This window comes from Balaenoptera ricei, chromosome 16 (assembly GCF_028023285.1).
Source record: "Balaenoptera ricei isolate mBalRic1 chromosome 16, mBalRic1.hap2, whole genome shotgun sequence".
NCBI classification, from domain to species: Eukaryota; Metazoa; Chordata; class Mammalia; order Artiodactyla; family Balaenopteridae; genus Balaenoptera; species Balaenoptera ricei.
Window position 1 is genome coordinate 51,531,628 of NC_082654.1, and position 23,937 is coordinate 51,555,564.

Below are 23,937 nucleotides of genomic sequence, written 5' to 3' on the forward strand. Positions count from 1 at the left end.
GAGCCTTGAGGAGCAGAAGTACACTTCCAGCAATGTCTTTACTTAGGCTTGAGCCGAGTATGTAGGATTTGAGGTAGCCTTTAAGTGGGGAATCCTCCCAACACCTCTTGTCACTCACTGCCTGCCAAGCCTAGCAGCAAACACGTTGAGCCGTACTTTCCCACGTGGACCCCTGTCACCCAGGCGCAGTGACATGCCCCCACAGGGCTACCTTCCATAATGCGAAATGGGTCACGGAAGCATTTTGGCTAATAGGCAGCACTGAATTGTCAAATTATCCTCTGCTCTGGGATAGCAGAAGCCTAGCTTCTGTCGTCATGTGCTTCTAATTACTGTCAGCTTTATTAGCTTCATGATGCTGGGGAGAACCTGATGATGAAAATCTACAGATAGCTGAGCTTGAACTCTAGCATTTTCTCCACCAAAGCCCCAAAAGTGATTCACTAATGAATTGGGAAAAGAAGTGCTTCTTAGGGGATTGTAGAAACCATTCTTTCTCTAATAATTCTGAAAATATTTTCTGAGGAGGTATGAGCCCAGAACTGTGCATGTGAGGATACACTGATAAATAAAACAGATTTCTCGTCCTCAAGGAGCTTAATAGTCTGGGAATTCATGCAGACCAGTAAAGAGAAAAATGTAATGGTGTAAATATAAAAATAGAGGTCTGCCCTGTGTGCTTCCCACACTTTAATGCACATACAAATCAGATGGGATACTCGATAATATGCAGGTTCTGAGTCAGTAGGTCTGGGATGGGTCCTGAGATTCTGCATTTGTAACAAGCTCTCACATGGTGCTGATACACTAGTCCGGGAACCATTCTTTGAATAACTAGGAGCTGGAAACATAGGGAAATGGAAGTGTATCCTCTGATAGTGTGTGAATAGAATAGTCTTCCCAAAGGCTCCAAGGCTTGAACCACATCTTGACAGCTATGTCGCTGTTTCCATCCTGATCTAGAGGGGTTATAGGCATTTAAGGTAGAGAGACAAGCACGCCCACAGTCCATTATGTTTAAGTAATTACAGTGGTGTCATGGGATGAAGCAGAACCATGAATAAATCAATGACAGGTGACAACCAGGGAAGGCATAGACCAGATGTTCAAGGGCATAGTAAGAAGCAGAAACTGTATCTTGTAGACACTGAGGAACCATAAAAAATGAAGATAGTGTACCAAAATGTATGTGCCTTTTATATGCTGGGGAAAATGAGTGCTGCTGTACCTGTGAAGTAATTTATTTATGAATAAGATTAAGGAAATGATATCAACCCAATGGTTTTATGTATATATTTTAATATTTGCATATATATGCATATATAGTCATATATATATATATGATTATATGATGTGTGCAGATTATTTTATGCTTTTCAAAATGTTTTAGCCCAAATGGAAGCAGAAATAAATGAATTCAAGATTTAAAGTTAGAACCTATATGAGTTGGGGAAAAGTATAATATCAGGTTTTTTTTAGTCAAGTAAAATTCACATAAGATAATTTCACCATTTGAAAGTGCGTAATTCAGTGGCATTTGGTACAATCACAATGTTTGTGCAACTACCACCTCTATCTAGTTCCAAAACATTGTCATCATAGCAAATGGAAACCCCATACCCATTAAGTAGTCACTTCTCGTTCCTCTCTCCTCCCAGCTCCTACCAACCACTAATCACTGGTAAAGGACTTCTGTTGTTTTGCTATTTGTTTCTTTGTGTATTATGTCTTTTTATATGTCTATGTTCCTCCATTACTGCCTTTCCCAATAATCTATAAATTTTTTTCTAGTGCATCATTTTTATTTCCTTCTCTTTGTATTTTTAGGTTTTATTTCCTTAGTGGTTACCATGAGATTACAATTAATATCTAACTTTATAACAGTCAAATTTGAATTTATACCAACTTAGTTTCAGTAATATTCAAAAACTCTGTTCCTTTACAGCTTTATCCCTCCTCCCTTTATGTGTTATTGTCCCAGTTACATCTATATACATTATTTGTCCATTAACATTCATTAATAATTATTGTTTTATGCCTTTGTCTTTAAATTGTATAGGAGAGAAAAAAGAGGAAATACAAACTAAAATGCAAAAATATTGGCTTTTATATTTACCTCTGTAGCTACCTTTGCCAATGTCCTTTGTTTCTTCACATGGCTTTGCCTTACTGTCTAATGTCCTTTTACTTCAGTCTAACAGACTTATTTTTAGCATTTTTTGTTGGACAGGTCTACTAGTAATGAACTCCATTTTTTAAAAATCAGAGACTATTTTAATCTCTCCATTTTTGGAGGATTTTTTTTCTGGATATAGAGTTCTTTGTTGACAGGTTTTTTTTTTTTTTTTTTAATTTAAGTACTTTAAATATAACATCCTACTGCCTCCTGGACTGTATGGTTTCTGAAGAGAAATTAACTGTTAATCTTACTGAGGCTCCCTTATACATAGCAAGTTGCTTCTTTCTTGCTGCTTTCAAAACTCTATCTTTGGCTTTTGAAAATTTTACTATACTTTCTGTTACTGTGGATATCTTTGAGTTCATCTAGTTTGCAATTCCTTGAGCTTCTTGAACATGTACATTCATGTCTTTCATCATATTTTGGCCAATATTTCTTTAAAGATTCTTCTGCCCCTTTCTCTCTACCCTCTCCCTCTGGGGCTTTCATTATGCATATGTTCATTTGCTTGATGTTGTCCTACAGGTCTGTTAGCCTCTGTACATTTTTCCTCATTTTTTTTTTCCATATGCTCCTCAGATTGGATAATCTCAATTAACTTATCTTTAAAGTTTGCTGATTCTATCTTCTTTATAGTCAAATTTGATATGAACCACTTTAGTGAATTTTTAATTTCAGTTACTGTACTTTTCAGTTCTAGAATTTCTATTTAGTTCCTTTTTACAATTTCTGTCTCTTTATTAATATTCTCTACTTGATGGGACATCATTTTCATGGTTTCCTTTAGTTCTTTGTCCATGTTCTTCTTCAGTTCTTTGAACATAGTTAATACAGTCTTTGTCTAGTAAGTCCAATGTCTGCTTTCTCAGGGATGGTTTCTATTAATTTATCTTTTTTCCCCTGTGGCTGGGACATATTCCCTTGTTTCTCTGCATGCCTTATCATTTTTTGTTGAAAGTATTCTTCTGAATATTTTACTGTGGCAACTCTAGAAACCATACTCTTCTCTCTCCCTGGGTTTGTGCTCCTGCTTGATGGGGGTTGTTTGTTTGTTAATGACTCTTCTAAATTATTCTTCTAAAGTCTATATTCTCTGCCATATGTGGCCACTGAAATCTCTGTTCTATGAACTTAGAAGTCAACCAGTGTTTTGACAGAATTTTCTTAAATCCCTGGAGACAAGAAAAGAAAAGAAAATTCTCCCAATCTTTGTAGATTGGCTCTGTGTTGGGGCAATTTTTCAATGCTTATCCAGGACATTTACAACTTTGCCTTAACCTTCACTTCCTGCTGTGTGGAGCCTGAAGATCAGCCAGAGGTGAAAACTTAGTCTTTTCAGACTTAGTTACTAAGAATATATCTATCTGTGGGAACGCGTTTGACCTTCTTGATTCTCCAGTGTCCACAGGAACTTTTTAAAGCCCTTATTCTCCTCAGATATCTCATTTCCCAGCCTATTCTTTCCTAGGAGTTTTGGTCTGTCTATTGTGCTTGTTCTGGCTGTTTTCCCTTGCCCCAAGATGCTGCACTCAATACTTTTGCCTTTAAGTACTTTCACTAAAAGCTGCCCAGCCCTGGGAATGCTCCAAGCCAGGGAAAACCAATGTCAGCCTTTGTGCCCATCATCAAGGAAGCTGCCAGCCAGGTTGAATCCTAAAACCACAATCTTTTTTTAATGATAAGATATTTATTGCTCCTGTGGTACTTGCAATATGAACCAGGTGTTCAGACTGCTTTTTTCATGGCTTCTGACATTCTGGAGAGTGGGGGAAGGTAGATAGGTGATGCAAAATGCCACAGCTCTCTCTTACCATAGTGAAGCAATTTCTATCTCCATTAAACTTTTCCTTGGCTATTGTAAGTTTTTTTTTTTTTTTTTTAATTTATTTTTGGCTGTGTTGGGTCTTCGTTTCTGCGCGAGGGCTTTCTCTAGTTGCGGCAAGCGGGGGCCACTCTTCATTGCGGTGCGCGGGCCTCTCACTATCGTGGCCTCTGTTGTTGGGAGCACAGGCTCCAGATGCGCAGGCTCAGTAGTTGTGGCTCACGGGCCTAGTTGCTCCGCAGCATGTGGGATCTTCCCGGACCAGGGCTCGAACCCGTGTCCCCTGCATTGGCAGGCAGATTCTCAACCACTGCGCCACCAGGGAAGCCCTATTGTAAGTTTTTGACTAGATTCCAGAGTTCTATAAAAGTTAATTCTGACAGTTTTTGCCAGCTTCTTAATTGTTTTTCTAGATGGACAGTCTTGGAGCTCCATATTTCACATTTGTTGAACTCATCATGATATTGTTTATACAGCCCATGCTGTAATCTGCATTTGTTTGTTTGTTTGTTTGTTTGTTGGCCATGCCACATGGCTTGCGGGATCTCAGTTCCCCAACCAGGGATTGAACCTGGGCCATGGCAGTGAAAGTGATGAATCCTAACCACTAGACCACCAGGGTAATCCCCTGTAATCCATATTTCTGCCCAATTTGAGCAGAATAGAGAGCAATGTTGAGTGTTAATTATGGAGGAGTATTTACTTCCAGAGAAATTGTTTTTACTTCTGGGGCAAAAGGATTTCTGATCTTCCATCTACCTTGATTAGGTCTCACTGAGCTGGCCTCACAGGAACACAACAGTTCTGATCACAGGAGAAAGAATCCAGCCGTTGACTGAGAAAGTTACTTGTATGTTGGTTTGGGGTGCACATACCTCTGTGCCTCATCTTCGCCTTTCCTCCTCCTCTCAGATAGGGCTTGTTAAAATGTGACTTTTAACTTTCTAGTGATCTCTGAGAGACTATTTTGGAGGCAGGTCTGGGGCATGTATATCATCCTTAATACTTAGTTATTCATTCAATGTTTAGAATAACTTCACACATACCCTATGCCAGAACAAAGCCAGGAACTGGGGAGATAAGGAGGAATAATGTGTGGTCCTACCCTCATATAGCTCACTGGCAGCAGATGCTGGGTTCCAGATCAAAATAGTCTATCATTATGTAATTGTGGGGAAAAGATTCACCCTAAAAAGAAGTGCAAACTATTAACCTACAGCCATGACTTTTGTTAGCAAGAGAGTGTTAGCAGTTTCAGCAACATACACTTCTATCTTCTCTCAATAAATTCATGGACAATATTCTAATTTGTGCCTTTATTTTCTAAGTAAACGCAGGCAACTGGGCTTCCCTGGTGGCGCAGTGGTTGAGAATCTGCCTGCCAATGCAGGGGACACGGGTTCGAGCCCTGGTCTGGGAAGATCCCACATGCCGCGGAGCAACTAGGCCCGTGAGCCGCAACTACTGAGCCTGCGCGTCTGGAGCCTGTGCTCTGCAACGAAAGGTCGCGATAGTGAGAGGCCTGCGCACCGCGATGAAGAGTGGCCCCCGCTTGCCACAACTAGAGAAAGCCCTCGCACAGAAACGAAGACCCAACACAGCCAAAAATACATAAATAAATAACACTCTATGGAAACTATTTTCAATACATATGACACATAAAGGGTTAAATCCATAACATCTCAAGAGCTCCAAAAATTGATTAAGAAAAAAAAAAAAAAAAAAAAAGCAGGCAACTCTGAAACCCAAATGGCTATCTAAAAATCAGAGCAGATCTGTCACTGTTTGATCAGACCTCTTAACCCAATGTTCACATGAAAGCCAGTCACTACACAGTATACTCCTTCCTTTGTTAAAAGGTTATGAATGATAATGGTCCAAGTTCTAGTAACTTTGTGAAATCTTATTGGTAATTTGAAATGGAAGGAAAAGAATTAACAATTAGTTTTGTTAGTAAAATTTACATGAAATCCATTTGGGGAGGTGGGGCTAAAAGGCTAAAGAGTATATTTAACTAAGATTGAGTAAATACTGGATTACTCTCCTTTCATAAATGAGTAGAAAATTGGACAAAATATATATGAAAGAATAGTTTCCGACGGGTAGGACATGATTGTGATCTCTGAGTGAAGAGAAACAAAGGAGGTAAGCCCTATAATCACCCTACATTTCTGAGCTGCTTTCCAGAGAATGGTTTTCCAGTGGCAGAGAAGGAGAGCCCAAACATACAAATGTGGTTTCATTTCATTGAGGACAGAGATTCATGGAGGCCAAGGTAGCTAGAATTTCCATGGCAGATACCAGAGAGGAAGAAGTCACATAAAGAAAAAGCAACGGAAATATTCATAAGTTTCATAGGTTTCTATTTGAATCTCTGTCTGTTCATATATGCAATGATTCCCCCACAAGGCCAGGCAAAGAATGACCAAAGACCTTACCTATAAACTGAGCAATTGTCAGATTTCACACAGGGGTAAGAAACTTTCTAGTTCCAACCAACCAATGTGGAGAGGCCTTGTTGAACATCTGGAATACTCAGTAAATAGCTCAGTAGGGAATCTTACTAGGAGGGCTAAACTATCAAACCTGGAAGGAAAATAGTCAACATTTTTAACAGCTTTATTGAGATAGCATTCACATACCATATATTTCATCCATTTAGACTGTGCAGTTTGGCAATTCCTCAAAATGCTATATGTAGGGTTGCCATAGTCCCAACAATTCCACCCGAAAGAAAACACAAATCCACAGAAATACTTGAACAACAAATTTCATAGCAACATTATTCATAAATACTTAAAAAGTAGAAGCAATTCAAATGACCATAAGCTGATGAATGAATAAACAAAACATGTTATATCCGTACAACGGAATGTTATTTCGCAATAAAATGGAGTGAAGTTCGGACACGTGCTCCAATATGGGTAACCCTTGAAAACATTATGCCCAGTGAAAGAAAGCCCAATTAAGAAAGACAACAGGGGGCTTCCCTGGTGGCGCAGTGGTTGAGAATCTGCCTGCCAATGCAGGGGACACGGGTTCGAGCCCTGGTCTGGGAAGATCCCACATGCCGTGGAGCAACTAGGCCCGTGAGCCACAACTACTGAGCCTGCGCGTCTGGAGCCTGTGCTCCGCAACAACAGAGGCCGCGATAGTGAGAGGCCCGTGCACCGCGATGAAGAGCGGCCCCCACTTGCCGCAACTAGAGAAAGCCCTCGCACAGAAACGAAGACCCAACACAGCCAAAATTAAATAAATAAATAAATAAAAACTTAAAAAAAAAAAAAGAAAGAAAGACAACAAATTGTATGATTTCTTTTATAAGAAATGTCCAGAACAGGCAAATGTATAGAGATAGAAAGTAGCTGAGGGCTGGGGAGGGGCAAGTGGGGAAGGGGGAGTGACTCCTAATTTGGGGGGTGATAATATGTTCTAAAATTAGATTGTTGTGATGGTTGTACAAGTCGATGAATATACTAAAAACACTGAACTGTATGTTCTAAACAGGTGAATTATAGGTTATGTGGATTAAGTCACAATAAAGCTAGGGTTTTTTTCTCCCATGAGTTTTAAAGGGCATAAAAACTGGATACAATACCTGGTTCTGTAATGGATGCTCATAAACAAATAAATGAATTATTAAAGACGGTTACAGAAATTTGGATATGGAATGGACATTATCGAGACAAAGAATATTGAATATTGACATGGAAGCATAAAGGTAGACATTGCTTCTCCCAAATAATAAAATAAACACATTAACAACAGAAAAAAAAGGTAATTAAAAATGTATACTTTTATCTAATTTTGGTTAAATTAAAAAAAATAACAAGTAAGTGTGTGTGTGTGTTTACACATATGTAAAGATTTGGAAGGACATACAATATAAGAACATGCTATTAATTAAATTCTGGGTAATAGATGATGTTTCTATTTTCTCATTTTTTCTTTCCTTTTTTTTCAATTCTTTACACTGTACACATATTTATTTTATAATTTTATTTTATTTGTATATGTCAAACAAATGCAAAGTAGAGAGAATAAAGTGACAAACCCCCATGCACCCATCATGCTGCTTCGACAATTATCAGCACAGTCTATTCTGTTTCATCTGAACCTCACCCTTATGCTCCTTGTGTTATTTTGAAGCCAATTAAAATGTTACTTTTAATTCAAAGATTATCATCAACTTGATAATTAACTTGATATAAATGCATAGAAGAAGGTCTATTAGGTACATATCAATTTGTGATTGAGAATAGAATAAGGACGCGGTAGAGTGGGTGGTTCTTTTATGATGGAAAAGTATTTATGTAGAGTTTTTTAAATCATGCAAAACAAAGATAATTTTTTAAAAAAGAAGCATTCCTCCATATGTATTAGAGGCATAAGGTTTTCCTCAAATTAGTAAAGGTCCATGGAAAGAAGTTGAAGAAGCACTGAACTAGAAATCAGGAGATGAGTTTTACTTCTATTTCTGTCACTGTAACAATAATCTCTGAGTCACTTCTTATAAGGATCAAGCATATTATTCACTCATTCCGATATCTTTGAGCATCTACTGTATGTCCTGCATTGTCCTTATTGCTGGAGATACAGAATGACTTCATTTCCATATTAGTCAAGACTCTTTGGTGGTAATAGTAACTTTGACTCAAAGTAGCTTAACCAAAGAGAAGATGCAACGGCTTACACAACCACAGAATCTAGGGATGGATCTGACTTCACATGCATCTGGAATCAGAGGCTATTAGAGTTTCATCAGGACCTAGTCTTACTATCTCTCCATCCCATCTCCTCAGCTCCACTTTTCCTCTGTGTGGGCTTCCCTTTCGTGCAAACTCTCTCAATATGGTGACCCCGGGCAGCTCCATGGTTATATCCTCACTGCATCAAGACCAAGGGCTCTCCGTACTACCTTTCCTCCTCTCGGTCAATTATGATCCCATCTCAATATACTCTCTTGCGTAAAATCCAGAGCGCACCAAGCGAAACGTCTGGCACATTAGCTGCTACGTAAATGTTCTCTCTTTCCACCGTCTACCTACAAGGCTGCATCACTTATGCTTGACAACCAAGTTGTTTCCTTTCTTTGTTTTTTAATTTTTAAAAATTATTTATTTTTTATGTTTTTATTTTTAATCTATGATCTATCTTCTGAGGCCATAGTTTGGAAAAGATCCATAGCCCATTGACTCATGATGATATTCTGGGCTGATTTTCATTAATCATCATGGATGTTTCCCTGTTGAACCATCAGAGATCCTGCATGGGGTTACTTTGCCAGTACAACCCACGTTATTCACACTCAGTGCTGATGGAAAAAAACTGTGCTTGTGTTTTCACAGTTATTTCAGAAAGAAAAATGCCCATGATTCCCATCTCTCTTTTGCAGAATTACTTATAGTTTCCCTATTATCCAATGGAAAGTTGCAGCATAACATAGTTCTCTTTTTTCCTAAGGACAGTGTAAACATCTTTCCTCTCTACTTTCTCTTTCCTTAGAGTCAAGGAGGTATTCCAGAAAGAGAACATAAGACAGTGTAAAATCCCTCTCATCATCTGCTAGCTGGGGCCTCCTGGAAAGTCATTTGGCCCTTCTGAGCCTCATTTCTCACAACTATTAAATAAGGATAGTAGTGGACCTACCCCACGGAGTTCAGAGGATTATGGAAAATAGGTTTATAAAGTTCTAACATAGTGCCTGGGACAGACACAAGTCACTTTTCCTCCTCCAATGGCACAGCATGTTCAGATTTCTTTCTTTAGGTCTCACTTTATTTCTTTTTGTTGTTGTTATACATTTATTTGTTTGTTTATTTTTGGCTGCATTGGGTCTTCATTGCTGTGCATGGGCTTTCTCTAGTTGCGGTGAGTGGGGGCTACTCTTCATTGTGGTACGGCGGGCTTCTCATTGCAGTGGCTTCTCTTGTTGTGAAGCACGGGCTCTAGGCGCGTGGGCTTCAGTAGTTGTGGCACGCAGGCTTAGTAGTTGTGGCTCGAGGGCTCTAGAGCACAGGTTCAGTAGTTGTGGCACACGGGCTTAGTTGCTCCACGACATGTGGGATCTTCCCGGACCAGGGATCGAACCCTTATCCCCTGCATTGGCAGGCGGATTTTTAACCACTGCGCCACCAGGAAAGCCCCTCACTTTACTTCTTATATGACCATTACTTTTATCTCTCCTACTCATTCATAAATCCCTTTAGTTTGTGAATCATGCTTTGGTTCTATTTATTGCCCATGGAGCTGAGCACAATGCCTTTTCATGCAGAGGGGCCCTAGCCAATGACTCATAGCTGTAAAAAATGTCGTAACTTTGATACTCCTATCCCCAAACTATGGGTGGGAATATATTAATGATACAAGCATCTAATAACCCCACTACATGTGAGACTGTGTTATGTGATTTCTGTTTATTTTCTCATTTGATCTAACACTGTGAGCATAGGTATGGCTCCTTTCTCATTTTACAAATGAGGAAACAGGTTTGTAGATGCTAAGAACTCACTGCAAAGTCATTCAGCGGGTGAGTGGTGGGCTTTGTCCTTAAGCCCAGGTCTGATTACGCTGGACACCTAGCCCCTCTGACTCGACTGCACTGCTGCACATCGCCCGTCTTCCCAGTAGGCCAGTGCCTAGGACTTTGGCATCTCAGCCTGGTGCAGTATCAAAAGATCAGGCTAAGACGTAAAGTCTTCAGGAACCCATACTTCATGGTACAGGTGTATAGTACTGTGGGAGCAGAGATGTGAGTGCTCACAAAGGCAATCAGGGGAGAAACCTGGGCTGCAAGAATTCCTCTCTAGCTCTAAAGCCCAGTCAATTATGTGCAGATAAGCTCTTGTTCCAAATAAGCTCTTGGGCGCTTAGGTGTGGCACCCATTCCCTGCTCTGGTCCCTCTGAGGATCCTCTTTATGTTATGGTTCCAGGTCTAGCCTGGATTCTCTGTGGATGTTTTGTTTTGAGTCTCAGGTCTGTGCCCCACAAGGACACCCCCTCCTTGCCCTCCTGCTACACTGAGGGCTTTGATGTCTCAGCTCCCTTCTCAGCTTCCGCCTGCCAGGTGGTCTAGTCAGACTCCAAATTGTTGTGGGAACCTGGCTTCTCCACCTCTCTTTTGCAAAGTAGCATCATGCTTCACTCTTGAGATTTAAAATTTAACAGCATACATATTCCTACAACAGGAAAACATTTCAGCTCCCTTTCCACTGACTTTTTGCTACTTTAAACCTTCAAGCTTTCTCTTTTCAATAGCACTTGGGTCATTGCAAGCCCTGCCCAGTTGCAGGTGGATAGAGCCCAGTCTAGGTTTACAAAACAAGAGTGGGTCCCAAAGTGCTGGGTGGAGATGGTAGAACTGCCAGGTATTTGACCCTTTGATCTGGATTCAAAAGGAGGCAGGAAAAATGCACCTGGGGCCAGACACTGGGAAATGAGCGTAGAAGGAAATGAAGCAGGACCCTGAATCCAGATCATGTGACTGGAGAATAGGGTAAGAGCATCATGACTCTGGAAGGCAGTGATGGAGAATCCTACAGATGGAGGCAAAAGGGGTTAGACCAGGAAAGGTCTAGCCTGCCATGTGATACTAACGAAAAGAGTTGCTATCACCTTACAGATGTTATTTCTTTTCATCTTCCAAATAGATCTTTGGTATATATTTGTATATCCATTTTAAAGATGGGAAATTTGAGGTTCAAGTAGGTTAGGTAATCTGTCCAATGTTCTAGAGACAATGGGTGGCCAAGATTTAGATGTTGATTTGTCTGATTCCAGAACTCACACTGATTTTCCAGAGATACTGTATTTAAGGAGCTACACTTCAATATTATCCATGGAAATTAAGATTGTCTCTGAACCTAACGAACTGATGGGGCAGGACGTTACTGATGTACTGCTCAGTCAGATTGCTTCGCCATGGTACTACTCAGGTGACTGTGGTCCCTTATGGCCAAAGGAGACAGGGCTGGTACTGCAGGAGCTCAACACACGTGGATAAAGGGTTAGCACCAGAGGGCATGACCTGGGGCCCCTTGGATGTGGCAAATAGCTTCACCCTCCTTATTTCCCCACTCTTTGACATTTTACTGCCCTTACAGGCTTCCTCTCTCATGCCCCCATAACGTGTCTGCAGTGATTTGAGAAGGTTCACATGCTTTCCTGTGTCCCTTCAAGCTTGTAATTCCACAGGGCATGTTCTAAAAATAAAATGAAGCTATTCTGAAGTAGGAATATTCATTTGCTCAGAGCTCAGCTTCTGGGGAGCTCCAGGCAGTCACCGACACATTTGCAGAGACCTGTTCCATCTCTTACAGCACTGTCATCTACTCCCCGGGCCTCGAAATACTGCAGCCCGCCTCTGTAGCCCAGTATGACCAGTGCAGATTCTCTAGGCCTCCATTTCATTAAAGATAAAATATATTCAGTGAGGATCAAAGCACAGAATGCTCTAAGCATCCCTAGAGCAATGGTGGGAGCTTGGGAGCCAGCAGTGAATGACTGGCGGGGGCGCAGGGCATGGAGGCGGCATGCAGGGCAGGGAGGCTGTGGCAAGAAGTTATAGAGAAGTAGGCTGTGGTCATATGAGGACATTCTAATAGCCTGAGCTGTCTGAGGATGAAATGAACCATTTTGGAAGGCAGAGAGTTTCTTGTCACTGAGAGCGGGGCTGTAGCAGCACTTAAGGGTACAGGGGAAGCGCTCACCCCCGCTGAAAACCTGGCCCCCAGGCCTGCACAATGGGGACAGAGTTCTGGGAAATAACTAGTTGAAGTGCTTGACCATGAAGGAAGCCGTTAGCCCAATCCCATCACCTCTGTGCGGCGTTCCAATTTGGACTGTGTGGGAGCAGGGTGGTAGTTCCCAGGCATCAGCAAGCTGGGTGTTGGCATTAATCCAGCTTAGTAGGGAGCAGAGGAATGAATGAAGCCAAGTGGGGCATTTGGCAGCATCTGGAAGAGTAGGGCCAGCTTTGCTTTCTTACAGAGTACAAGGTCAAGTCTCGTAGATCCCACAGAGGGGGCACTACGGTCCAGGCGGGTGTCCGGAACTCTGGAGAAGCAGAATGATGTGCCCTAGACGCAGATGGTGTGGAGGATGGTGGGAGGGAGTGTTGGGTGCAGGGAGAGTTCCTTTGCTCCGCGATCCTGCCATTGGGCATGAGGTTCTTAGGGAAGGGCCTGTGTGTCTACACCCACTGAGGCAGGGCAAGCAGGAGCTGACTTTCCCTGCAGGGGCTGGGTGATTGCACCTTATACTGCCTTCCATTCTGAGACCACAGCATCCCATGGCCTGAGGGAATCTGGGATTCAGCCAGAGTTGTGTTAAGTGTACTTAGAGGCGTCAGTCCTTGGTCTAAAGCAGCGATTCTCAAAGTTTGGCATGTGTCAGAATCACCTGGATGGCTTTTCAAACCCCGGACGGCCGGCCCCACCCCCAGAGTTTCTGATTCAGTGGGTCTGGATGAGGTCTGAGAATCGGCACTTCTAACAAGTTTCCAAGGTTGCTGGCGCTGCTGGTCCAGGGACCACCCTTTGAGTAGCTCTAGTCTAAAGTAATACTAAGAAAAAAAGCACCCAGGAAAGTGGCGCTTAGTCTTGATGCCAAGAACTAGAGATATCCCAATAAACAAGACAGAATCCCTGGTGTCAGTGGCTTATTATCTAGAGATACATGAATGGGCAGTTACGAGGCAGAGTATTGCCAAGACAGGAGTAACTACTGGTGATGGTGAGCCTGTGTGCACATGCGTACTGAGACATACAGTCCTGGGACGCTAGAGAAAGTTTCTGAACCACTCGACCTTGAAACTGGAAGCTGATTTTAGGGTCAGAAAACCCTGCATCAGCTCTTGGCTCTGCCCTTGGTAGCCGGTTGACCTTAGATGAATTAATTAGGTTCTTTGAGCCTCAGATTCCTCGTTAGCCAACTGGTCCATAGTCACTCATCACCATGGCCACGGGCATGTTCTAGGCACAGGACCATAGAGAGTAAGCCTGACAGCCTGTCCCTGTTCCCAAGGAGTGCACACTGCTAGTGGCATTGGGATTGGGGACAGCACACTACCATGTAGATGCATAAATGAGATAAGCTGTGACAAAGTACAAACAGGATAGCCAGGACAGGGAGAGATGAAGGAGGACAGACGATTTTATAGAAGGTTGTCAGAAAAGGCCTCCCTGAGCAGATTACGTTTGAACTGAGGTCTAGATGACAAGAAGAAGACTGTATTTTCCATATAAGGTGGACATTGAGAAGATATGTGAGATAAATAACTCTGATGGTCAACTATCAATAAAATATGCTTATTATTATCACCATCTTTCTCTTTATTACACTTACTGCTGTTGTTATTCTTACAGTTATTACAATGACTATAATGCCAGGAATGCCAGCATATGAGTGAGGCCCAGAGAAGCGTGGCCTCCCAGGTACATTCAGAAAGGTCATAGATCAGCAGCACTGAAGCACAGAGCATTCAGGGGGCGTGAATGACAACACCTGAGATCCAGTAACAGATCTGCGGAGCTGGCCAAACCCTGGACGTTGTCCTTGGGAGCCAGGGGAGAAATCTGGGTAGCAATGTGACGTGTTCATATTTGCGTTTTAGGAAAAGCACCTGTCATCTCGTTTTCTCCTGTGTGCGGCGTGGGGAGTGGGCGGAGGTCAACAAGATTGTGGGCGAGGGGGAGATGCCAGCAGTCTACACCGGGAGGGACCGGTGGGGCAGGTGGTGACAGAGACACTTAGGAGGGGCGATGAACAGCCGTGGATCGGACTGGATGGCAAAGGGGCTCGGGCCATGGAGGGCGCCTGCCGCGGGAACAGGACACGCCTCTCCCCAACCTCCCTTCAAACTACGAGGAGGCAGGGCTTTGGGGAACCTGCTGCGGGATGTCAGGCAGGTGACTCTGCCATCTGGGCCTTCTTTCTGTCAAACAGGATATTTTTCTGCTTCCTGGAGAAGAGTATTGTGAGGACTGAGTCAGATGGCAGGTATGAAAAGCACTTTGGCAATTGTAAAACACTGTGTCAAATGTGAGGTGCTATTTTTATTACCCTTCATTTCCTTGTATAGAATGTGACCCAATAACTGGATGACAGTGGCTGGCTGCTCCAGAGGCAGCAACAAAGGAGGAGATGGCAGGCCCCGGGTCCCACCTGCCAGGGCCTCTGGACATGGCCTGAGCTAACTCCCCAGGGGCCCACCTTTCCCAACAATGCCCTTAATGTATCTCTCATTTAAAATGATTTGCTAGGCAAAGCTGTGTACATCATCAGAGGAAAGGCGGCAGCCTTGGATGATTCAGTGGTTGCAAAGAAATAATCCCCATCGACTCTAATGGGGGTTAAGGCGGCAACGACATGATTACCAAGCATCCTCCCAGGATTAAGCTGCGCGGGGGCAGCTGGCTCTGCATGCAAACAGGCACTCCCAGCAGGGGCTCCCTGTGCAAAGCATTAACGAGAACGTAAGATAAATTCCTCTTCATTGGGCTTTGGAAATGGAAACCTATTTAGGGCAAGGCTGGGCGTGACACACCGTGGAAGTCATTTTACTCATAGCTGATCCCTTCCTTCTTTCCTTTCCTCTCTTCTTTCCGCCCACTTCTATTTCCCTTCCTCCTCCTGTCCCTCAGGTCTTTCCATCTCCTACTGTGACATTAGGAAGTCATCCCCGAGGCATGTACCCTGATGCATTTGGAGCCCAGCAGTTTAGTGATGGGGGCGCCCATGGGAGCGCAGGGCAGCACCCGCAGAGCTCCTCTGCGCGGGTGCTGTGGGGGAGAACTGTGGGAAGCCTGTGGTCGCACACACACTTGATTCTGTCCCTTGGGATGTGATGCACAGGTGAACACGTGGCTTTCCCATCCTTGTGTGTGTACACGTGTGTGCACTGTGGCCCAGCGTCGCCCTCTGTCCTCTCGCTCCAGCCAAGCATCTTGAGGACTTGCTCAGAGCACGGTGGCTACTTGAACTGTGAGGCCCCTGAGGTCCCAAAAGAATCTGCAAACATCAGCAGACTCATTTGCTGTGAAGGATTTTATATCAAGACTCCTACAAGGGCCACAGCAAAATAGCTCAATCTCAGATTGCATCCATAGTCGTGGGTCTCATCCGTTCTCTCTCCTTCCCTTCCCCAAGTGATGAGCAATCTTGTCTATCCCAGCTCAGCTCCTAGGAGCTCTGTTCTCACCTTCTCTCAGACTGAAACCTTGAACCCTAGAGGAGGTCTTGGATCTCCGTAGGAACAGACCCTGGACTGGGTCCCCCCTTCTCAGAGCTGCTTTGCCCCTTCTCCCAGGGCCTATGTTGGAATAGGTTATCATCTTCTCCCCAGAGATTACCACCTTTCCAGCGTTAAGACAGCATCCATTCAAGGCTGCACTGTTTACCACGATGGGGACCACCGTCCCCGTTTGAGCCTCAGTACACAGCTGGCATTTCCATTAGTTCAATAAATGTTTACTGATTAGTGACTAGTGGGGATACAAATGAAAATAAGACATTGCTCCTGCCGGTAAGAAAACCACAATCTAGAGGAAAGAGAAAGATGTAAACAAATAAGTTCAGTAGCTTATTTTAAGTGTCCTTTATAATTTGGAGATGTTTGCATTTACAGATACGTGTTCATCTCTGGGGAAGCCAGGGTGGAATACAGCATCTGACTCATAATTCCTAGGGATCTCATGTTATTACCGAGAGTGACAATAATATTACAAGCCTGATCTTCAAGTATCTGTAAGCACTAGTTCCATTATACTGCCAAGGAAACTGAGGCTTAAAGCAGGTAAATGACTTTCCCAAGGCCAGACATCAAGAAAGTGGCAGAGCTATAAATCAAATTCTTACCTATTTGACTCCAAAGGTCTCACTCTTTACCTTACCCCAGCCTGCCTTTCTCTGACACCCTTCTTTTTGGATGGGGACTTGCTACCAAACTGCAAACTGGTGGAGGGTGACCCTTTTTATGTCAGCATCACGTTTCAACTTCTGAAATCAGGCAGCATCGGACATGTGACATGACAAGGGAACGTTTCCCCCATTCAGAGGATCATTAACGGAAATGAAAGCCGGCGGATCATTGTTATGCACGAGGAAGCAACATAAATGGAAAAATCTATGAATGTCATATCCATAAGTCTCTGGGGAGTTCGCAGTGGAAACAAATGGGCCAGATATGAATGGGAAATGCTTCACCAATGGGAACCTGGGAACCATCAGGCCGAGCTCTCAGCAAAATGATCCATTCTGTTCAGCATGAGATGAATTCTCTGGCAAAATAGAGGAAAGGCAGCTTAACCACCTGTTTCTCAACTGTAAGATCTATGGATCTGGGTTTTGTCTTCTGGAAGATGAAGGAATGCTAAAGCATATTCCTTTGGGCATGTGGACAGAAGCTTGGCGGATTCTCCTGCAGGTGGGTTAAAGCCCCTTGGCCATGCCCTGCAGACTAGGCAGTGTTTGGAGATCAGGGCTTGTTCCACACTCCTCAGGTTCGCTCTAAAGATGGCAGCTGGAAGATAAGGCCACTCCAGGAACTTGGACATGGCATCCAACATGATGCCTCTTAGAACAAAGTCTGTTCAGCAACCCCGGGTCCTTTCTGACAAAGGGACAGTTCCTAGTTGATCGGGGGGATGTTTGAACATTAGGCCAAAATTTTCACTCTGTTCCTACTTGGGCATGGTCCAAATTTCCCCCAAATCTCTGTCTACTTGGGAATTCCATTCTGCTTCCCCTCAGAAAAGTGTCTTCCTCATGAAGATTTGATTGATCATTAGTACCAAACCAACAGCCCCTCCCCCTCAGGGTCCTTATGCAGCCACTGGAAAGTGTGAATCATACAGAGAAATTTGTTTTTCCTTGCCCACCATCTATCCTCACTTTGTATAATAGCACCAAGGTTTTCGGAGAGGAACCTTCAGGACAGATATTTGTTCTCTGCTTAGGATTCAGTAATTTTATAGAAGAGAGGCTCTGGGTAGCTTCCATGAAATAGTATGATCCCATCTCTTCTTAAAAATAAAAATAAGAATTATAATGATGAATTAACTTCTATTGCATGCTTAAATACATGTACTGTATTAAGCACTTTTCATAAATTATCTCATCTAATCACCACACATACATCTATGAAGAAAACACTCTTATTCCCATTTTATAGGGACTGAGAATCAAGGTGCCAATAGTACAGAACCAGGTATTTACATCCAGATGTCTCTGACTTCAAAGTCTTTTCCTTGACTACTATGCTCTGTGCTGCCTCAAGACTCCTTTTTTTCAGATATACAATATAAATTTGAGGACTGAACGCCCGGACGTGTACTCAGTAAAGAACATTATTTAATTTTGTTTCATCTTAAATAACATGGAGAGCTTTGTTAAGCTTTTCCAGGTACCACTGGCACTATCAGCAGGTATGTCCCTGCCTGACCTGTATGTTCAGAAGAGGACAATCGTGTAGAAGTTGGAGTAGTAGTATTGGTGGTGGCGGTGGGGATGGTGATGACAGTATTTACTGAGAGACTATCACGTGCTAGGTGTTTTCCATGTATTATCTCATCTAAGTCTTACAATTTTGGTAAAGAGTGAGTGTTATTATCGTCCCTATTCATAGCAGATGAGGACACTGGGATTTTGAGAGCTATCTTGCCAAAGGTCATACTATTAGGAAATGGTAAAACAGGAATTCGAACCCAGAGCCACCTGAATTCTCAGCCCCTGGGTGGTGTCTGCTTTTCTCCTAAGCGATGGCAGGCTGCCTTCCCTTGGGGAAGGGCCAGCCTCCAACCCAGCAGAGCCCCACCCACCCTGGTAGCTCAAACTCTAAAAGGACATGATGACTTTCTTTCAAGAAAGAAAAAGGAAGCCCCTTGTCCATCTGTCACTCAGCCTTCTAAAATGTAAAACATCGGAGCCCGTGGAAGTTCTGCTGTCGGCCACAGAGCTCTCCTGCAGGAGGCTGGACACAGGGAGGGAGCCCCACAAGCCTCACTGCAGCAGCACGGGCATCGTTCTACGTGGAACCCTATAGACCAAGAGGAGATTAAGGCTCCAAGATGCACGAATTTCAAAATTGAAGCAATAAAGCACATTTTTTTTTTCTCGGCTGGCAATTGCCCCTTAATTGGACCATGAATAGCAATTACACTATAAAGCCTAACAGGAATTTGTGGGTAATTAGAGTGTGTCTTGGGTGGTGGGTTTTAATGGAGAAATCCTGCTAATCATTGAGTGACTTTCACCCTCTACCAAGTGATAAAATCATCATGCAACGCTTATCAATCACTCAGAGAAATTGCAAGTGTGATTTTAATTCCTGTTAGAGTAGGACTAAGAAGGCTGGAAAACCACTCTGCCCAGAAGGCTCTGTCTGTGTCCTTGAAGAAGTGGAAAAAGCAGGAGCAAAGGTGCTCCCATGGTCTGGGAACTTACAATGCTCTGCTCTGTCTGTAGCTGCTTTTTACACAGTACTAACTTCAGTCCTCAGTACGGCTTTGTGGAGAGCATATTTTTACACCCAATGCATAGATAAAGGCATCGAGATTTGGAGTAATTTACCCAAACTCATATAGCTAGTAAGTGACAGATCCAGAATTTAAATCCATGGGTTTAATTTATGTCAAGCTCAAAGTTCATGACCATTTAACTCTACAATTGCTCAACATTTATTGAGTACCCACTCTAGGCACTGGCTTTCCACACATCATGCGATTTAATACTTTCAACAGGTACATTGGGGTAGGTGCATTTTATCACATTTACAAATGAAAAAGTAGAAATCAACAGGAATGGTGGAAGTTCCTGTTCTGGACTATCACCCTCTCCTACACTTCCCATCTCACACACACACGGACACCCCACATACCACATTTCTTCTGTCCTTCCATCTCTAGTTTCAAGTAGCTGAAGCCACACTTTTGGGGTTTCCCTCAAAAGCAGGCCGTGAGCCAACAATACAAGAGATACCCTAAGAAGCACCAGGGGGATGGAGAAATGGCACAAGGAAGGTAAGGCAGCCAAGAAAGAAAGGATAAGCAAGGCAGCTAGCAGTGTTAGAGCCTGGGTACGGCCTCACCGGGAAGCTAGAAAACAGTGTAGATCACACACAGCACTCACTGCAGAGCAACAGGGTGGGTATTCATCTATCCATTTCAGCAGTCATAGTTGGGGAATCCTGGAGGTGGGAGAGTTAATCCTTCCATGCTTTCAACTTCTGGCAAAGATAGCAAAATAGGTTCCAGAGCAAGAGAAGGCCCTCAGCAAAAGAATTCAGGCACAAGTGGTAAGGACCAGTTCAACAGTAATGGAACAAACTCGTCTTCAATGAACCAGGAAGCAAAGGAGAGGCAACAGAAAGAATAGCTCTGGAATGCGATAGACCTGCTTAGGTCTGCTTGCTGTATCATCTTCTGGCAGTGACTGACCTGGGCTAATGTGCTCACCAGCTTCCATTCAATCTAGATCAAGTCACACATGAGCCAGGGAGACTGATGCACACATCCAGAGTGGATTAGAAGATTCTAGGGATAAGACCTGTCCGATCCCAACACTGTACTTATCTGGCAGACATTTGTTGCTCAAGATAGTAAGTCACCTGCACCTTGAAAACTGCCTTAAAACCAAACAATAATAGGCAATTTCTGGTCTAGCCAAAATATCAAATCATTCTTCAGATGGGTCCTCTAAAGAGTAAAGTGTAATTTGTAACTTCTCTATCCAAGGGGTCATGGATTTCTTTGAAAATCTCTTGAAATCTCCCAGCTCCATCCCAGAAATACACACAGAAGATACAAAAAGATAATTTGCAGAAGGCAAAAGAGATACTTCCACAATTATCTGGGGGAATCAATATGTAAACACAAGTACATTTAGTGAATTTGCTGGGTTTTGCCTACTATGAGCATTCCCTAGTCCTAATCCTGGTAGTGATGTAAGCCTGTGTAGACTCTTAGAAGAATAACATCCTTTATGGTGTCTCTGAATGGCTGAGGGCCAGCTAGGACCCTTATTCTGTATCCTGGTTCCCAGCAGCATCAGGACCACATGTTTCAGCAGAGACAGAAGCATTTTGTGAATCATTTGCTCAGTTCGGCTTTGGGCCATTGGTTTCCCTTCATGTCAGTGTCCTTCCAGAAAATGATTTAGGTCAAGCTGTAGCATAACTGCTGACTGGTTTATTCCAAGCTCTCAAGTATAAGCAGAAGCGTGATGGAAAATACAAGCCATGTTTGGAGTTACTTAACCTGGCTAAGAGACATCAGTCTTCCATGGAAAATATACCAATCGGCTGAAATTTCGGATCTGAATTTTGATTTGTTCCTTTTGGGAAAGGAAACCTCTACATGGGGGTGATATACTATCCCACCACCTTTTTATAATTGAATTCCTAAACTTGGCTTGCTAAGGTTCTACTTCCCTACCAAGCAGCATAAGTCAGAACTACACAGCACAGGGACCCATTACTTACTTGACATTACCCTGTGCCCTCATTTTCTTCTCCCTTTACTCCCTCCTGTAATATTTCGGGACAGAGAGTTGTGTTCTGAAGCTTCAGAAGAGGAGTCGTACTAAATCTACTTTGTGCCAAGGGGCTCTTCCATGTAAAAATAGACTCTGTTCCACTCAGACTCCGAGGGACCGAAGAGGGATCACTTAACCGCAGGTTTACTGCCGAGCAATCCCGCCACTAGGCTCCCTTCCCGTGGAAGAGGAATCTGCTACCATCTGTATATGTGACAAGAGCAAGTGGCTAGGGGACCGAGTCACTGAATAAGGATTTATTCCTCCTTCAGAGATGAAAAAAGAAGCACATGTATGTCTTTGCCACACCTTCCCTGTCATCTCTTACCCTCATTTGTCCTCAGTAAAGTATATAGTTATCAACAAGCCTTTCAAATGCCATGTGACAAGGGTACACAAGAGTGACAGAAAAATAGCAAGAACTCCGCCCCTCCTCACACCCTCCAGTCTCCTGATGTATCGCCCTAGAGATCAGCACATTGTGGGGATATAGACACACAGCCTTAGGAAACAGGTAGTTCTGATCAGAGAGCTGAGCCTCACCCACCAGCCGTGTGACCCTGGGCAAGTCCTCTCTGAGTATCTATTTCCTCAAAGCGGTGACACTCATATCTGTTGGGGTTGTCGAGAGGTTCATGTGAAATAAAACATGTGAAATACTGGATGTATTATAAGTGTCCAAGAGATGAGAGGGCTCTTCCCCATTGCTCTGGGTTCCCAGAAGTCTGTATCACCTTTTCCGTGCCTCATGTTAAAGTATAACCACATTACTGTGGAACCCACGAAAGCAGACAAAAAGACACATTTTTAAAAGGATGTATAACCATAGGAAACATACCTGGCATCCTTATACCTTACTGAGACCTATGATAGGGTTGTCAGGTAAAATATGGGGTATCCAGTTAAATATGGTTTTAGTTTAAGTATTTCCAAACTTGCGTAGGATACACTCGTACTAAAAAATTATTTATTGTTTACCTGAATTTCAAATTTAATAGGCTGTCCTGTATTTTGATTCATTAATTCTGGCAGCTACTTGTGCGTGTGTCTCACAACTCTCAATTTGCCTTACCTGGTTGAGCAATGTTAACAGCTCAAGGGCACTAGTCAAATTACGTTGCCCTAATTTGGATCCCAAGACAAGATGTCTGTCCTGCATAATCTTAACCATGTTTTAGGCAACATTGGAAAGATATTAACAAGCTTCAGGCAAGTAGACACAAATATCATTTTTATGATATGTAGGTTTGCCAAAAGCAATACAATAGCAAAATGAAAACAGAGCAGGCAGAACCAGATAAAACATGTTACTTCTTTGTTCAGAGGCAGCAATCTATAAGGGAAATTTAAGTTTTGTCATGAGAGTGTGGAGATATACTTTTATGATATGTAGATTTGCCAGAAGCAGTATAAAAGCAAAATGAGAACAGAGTGGCTAGAACCCGTAGAATGCTTGTTACTTCTCCATCCAGGAGCATCGATCTCCAAAGAAATTTTAACTTTTTTTGTTTTAAGAATATTTCTTTCTCTGTGCTAACATAAGAAATAGGAGAGGAAAACTTTCCAAAGGACAGATAATATTTGTCCAAATAGAAGATTCAGTGTGTCCTTCTAAATGCCTGATTTGTGGTTCTCCTTCTTTTAGAGGAAGGTGGTTTTTTGGAGAGGGGTACAGGCAAGTAGACTCTTAGAAGGATGTGCATTGGGAAAATCTGAGATCATAGGCTAGATCCCATAATCTAGATGTTTTGAGGCATTTCCAAGTTTGCTGTTCTCTTGTTTCAGCTGTCTATTGCTGTGTACCAACCACACCGCCCCTACACACACACACTACTTACTTAAAAATAATAACCACCATTTATTATCTCTCACAATTCCGCAGATCACGTGGGCTTAGCTAGGGTGCTCTTGCTCCTCATGTTTTTGGCTGGCACTGCTGTGGTAAACAAGCAGGACCCTATGGGGTTTTCCCAGAATAGATCCCACCCCCATGTCCTCTGCCTGCCTTTTGTCTGTAGAAAAACTTCAGTCAGAGAATAAATGTAATCAGAGAAGTGAGAAAATGCAGAAAGAAAGGAAAACAATCTAGACAGACAAAATAATAATAGTTTAGCCATTAAACAAAGTCAAGACCTTTAGTTCTTCCTCAAGCACTGCAGATAATATTCTGAGCCACGTCCTTTGAGCTGTTTGGCAGACACTGAAACCCCCACCAGGTGGAAGAAGTTAACTGCATGCTGCCCACAGGCCAGAGACCCCAGACCAGTTGGAACCAGAAGGTTGATGACGTTGACTCCCAATTACCTCACCACCAACCAATCAGAAGAATGTTCATCAGCTGATCACGCACCCCACAATCCCCCTCCCTCACCCGGTCTTTAAAAACCTTTCCCTGAAAGCCTTTGG

General features: G+C 43.0%; 1 long non-coding RNA gene across 1 annotated transcript in view; it reads right to left on the bottom strand.

Moving 5' to 3' along the window:
* LOC132350376 (uncharacterized) overlaps positions 1-23,937 on the bottom strand; it is a 47,066-nt gene that overhangs the window by 15,639 nt on the left and 7,490 nt on the right. The window lies entirely within an intron of this gene.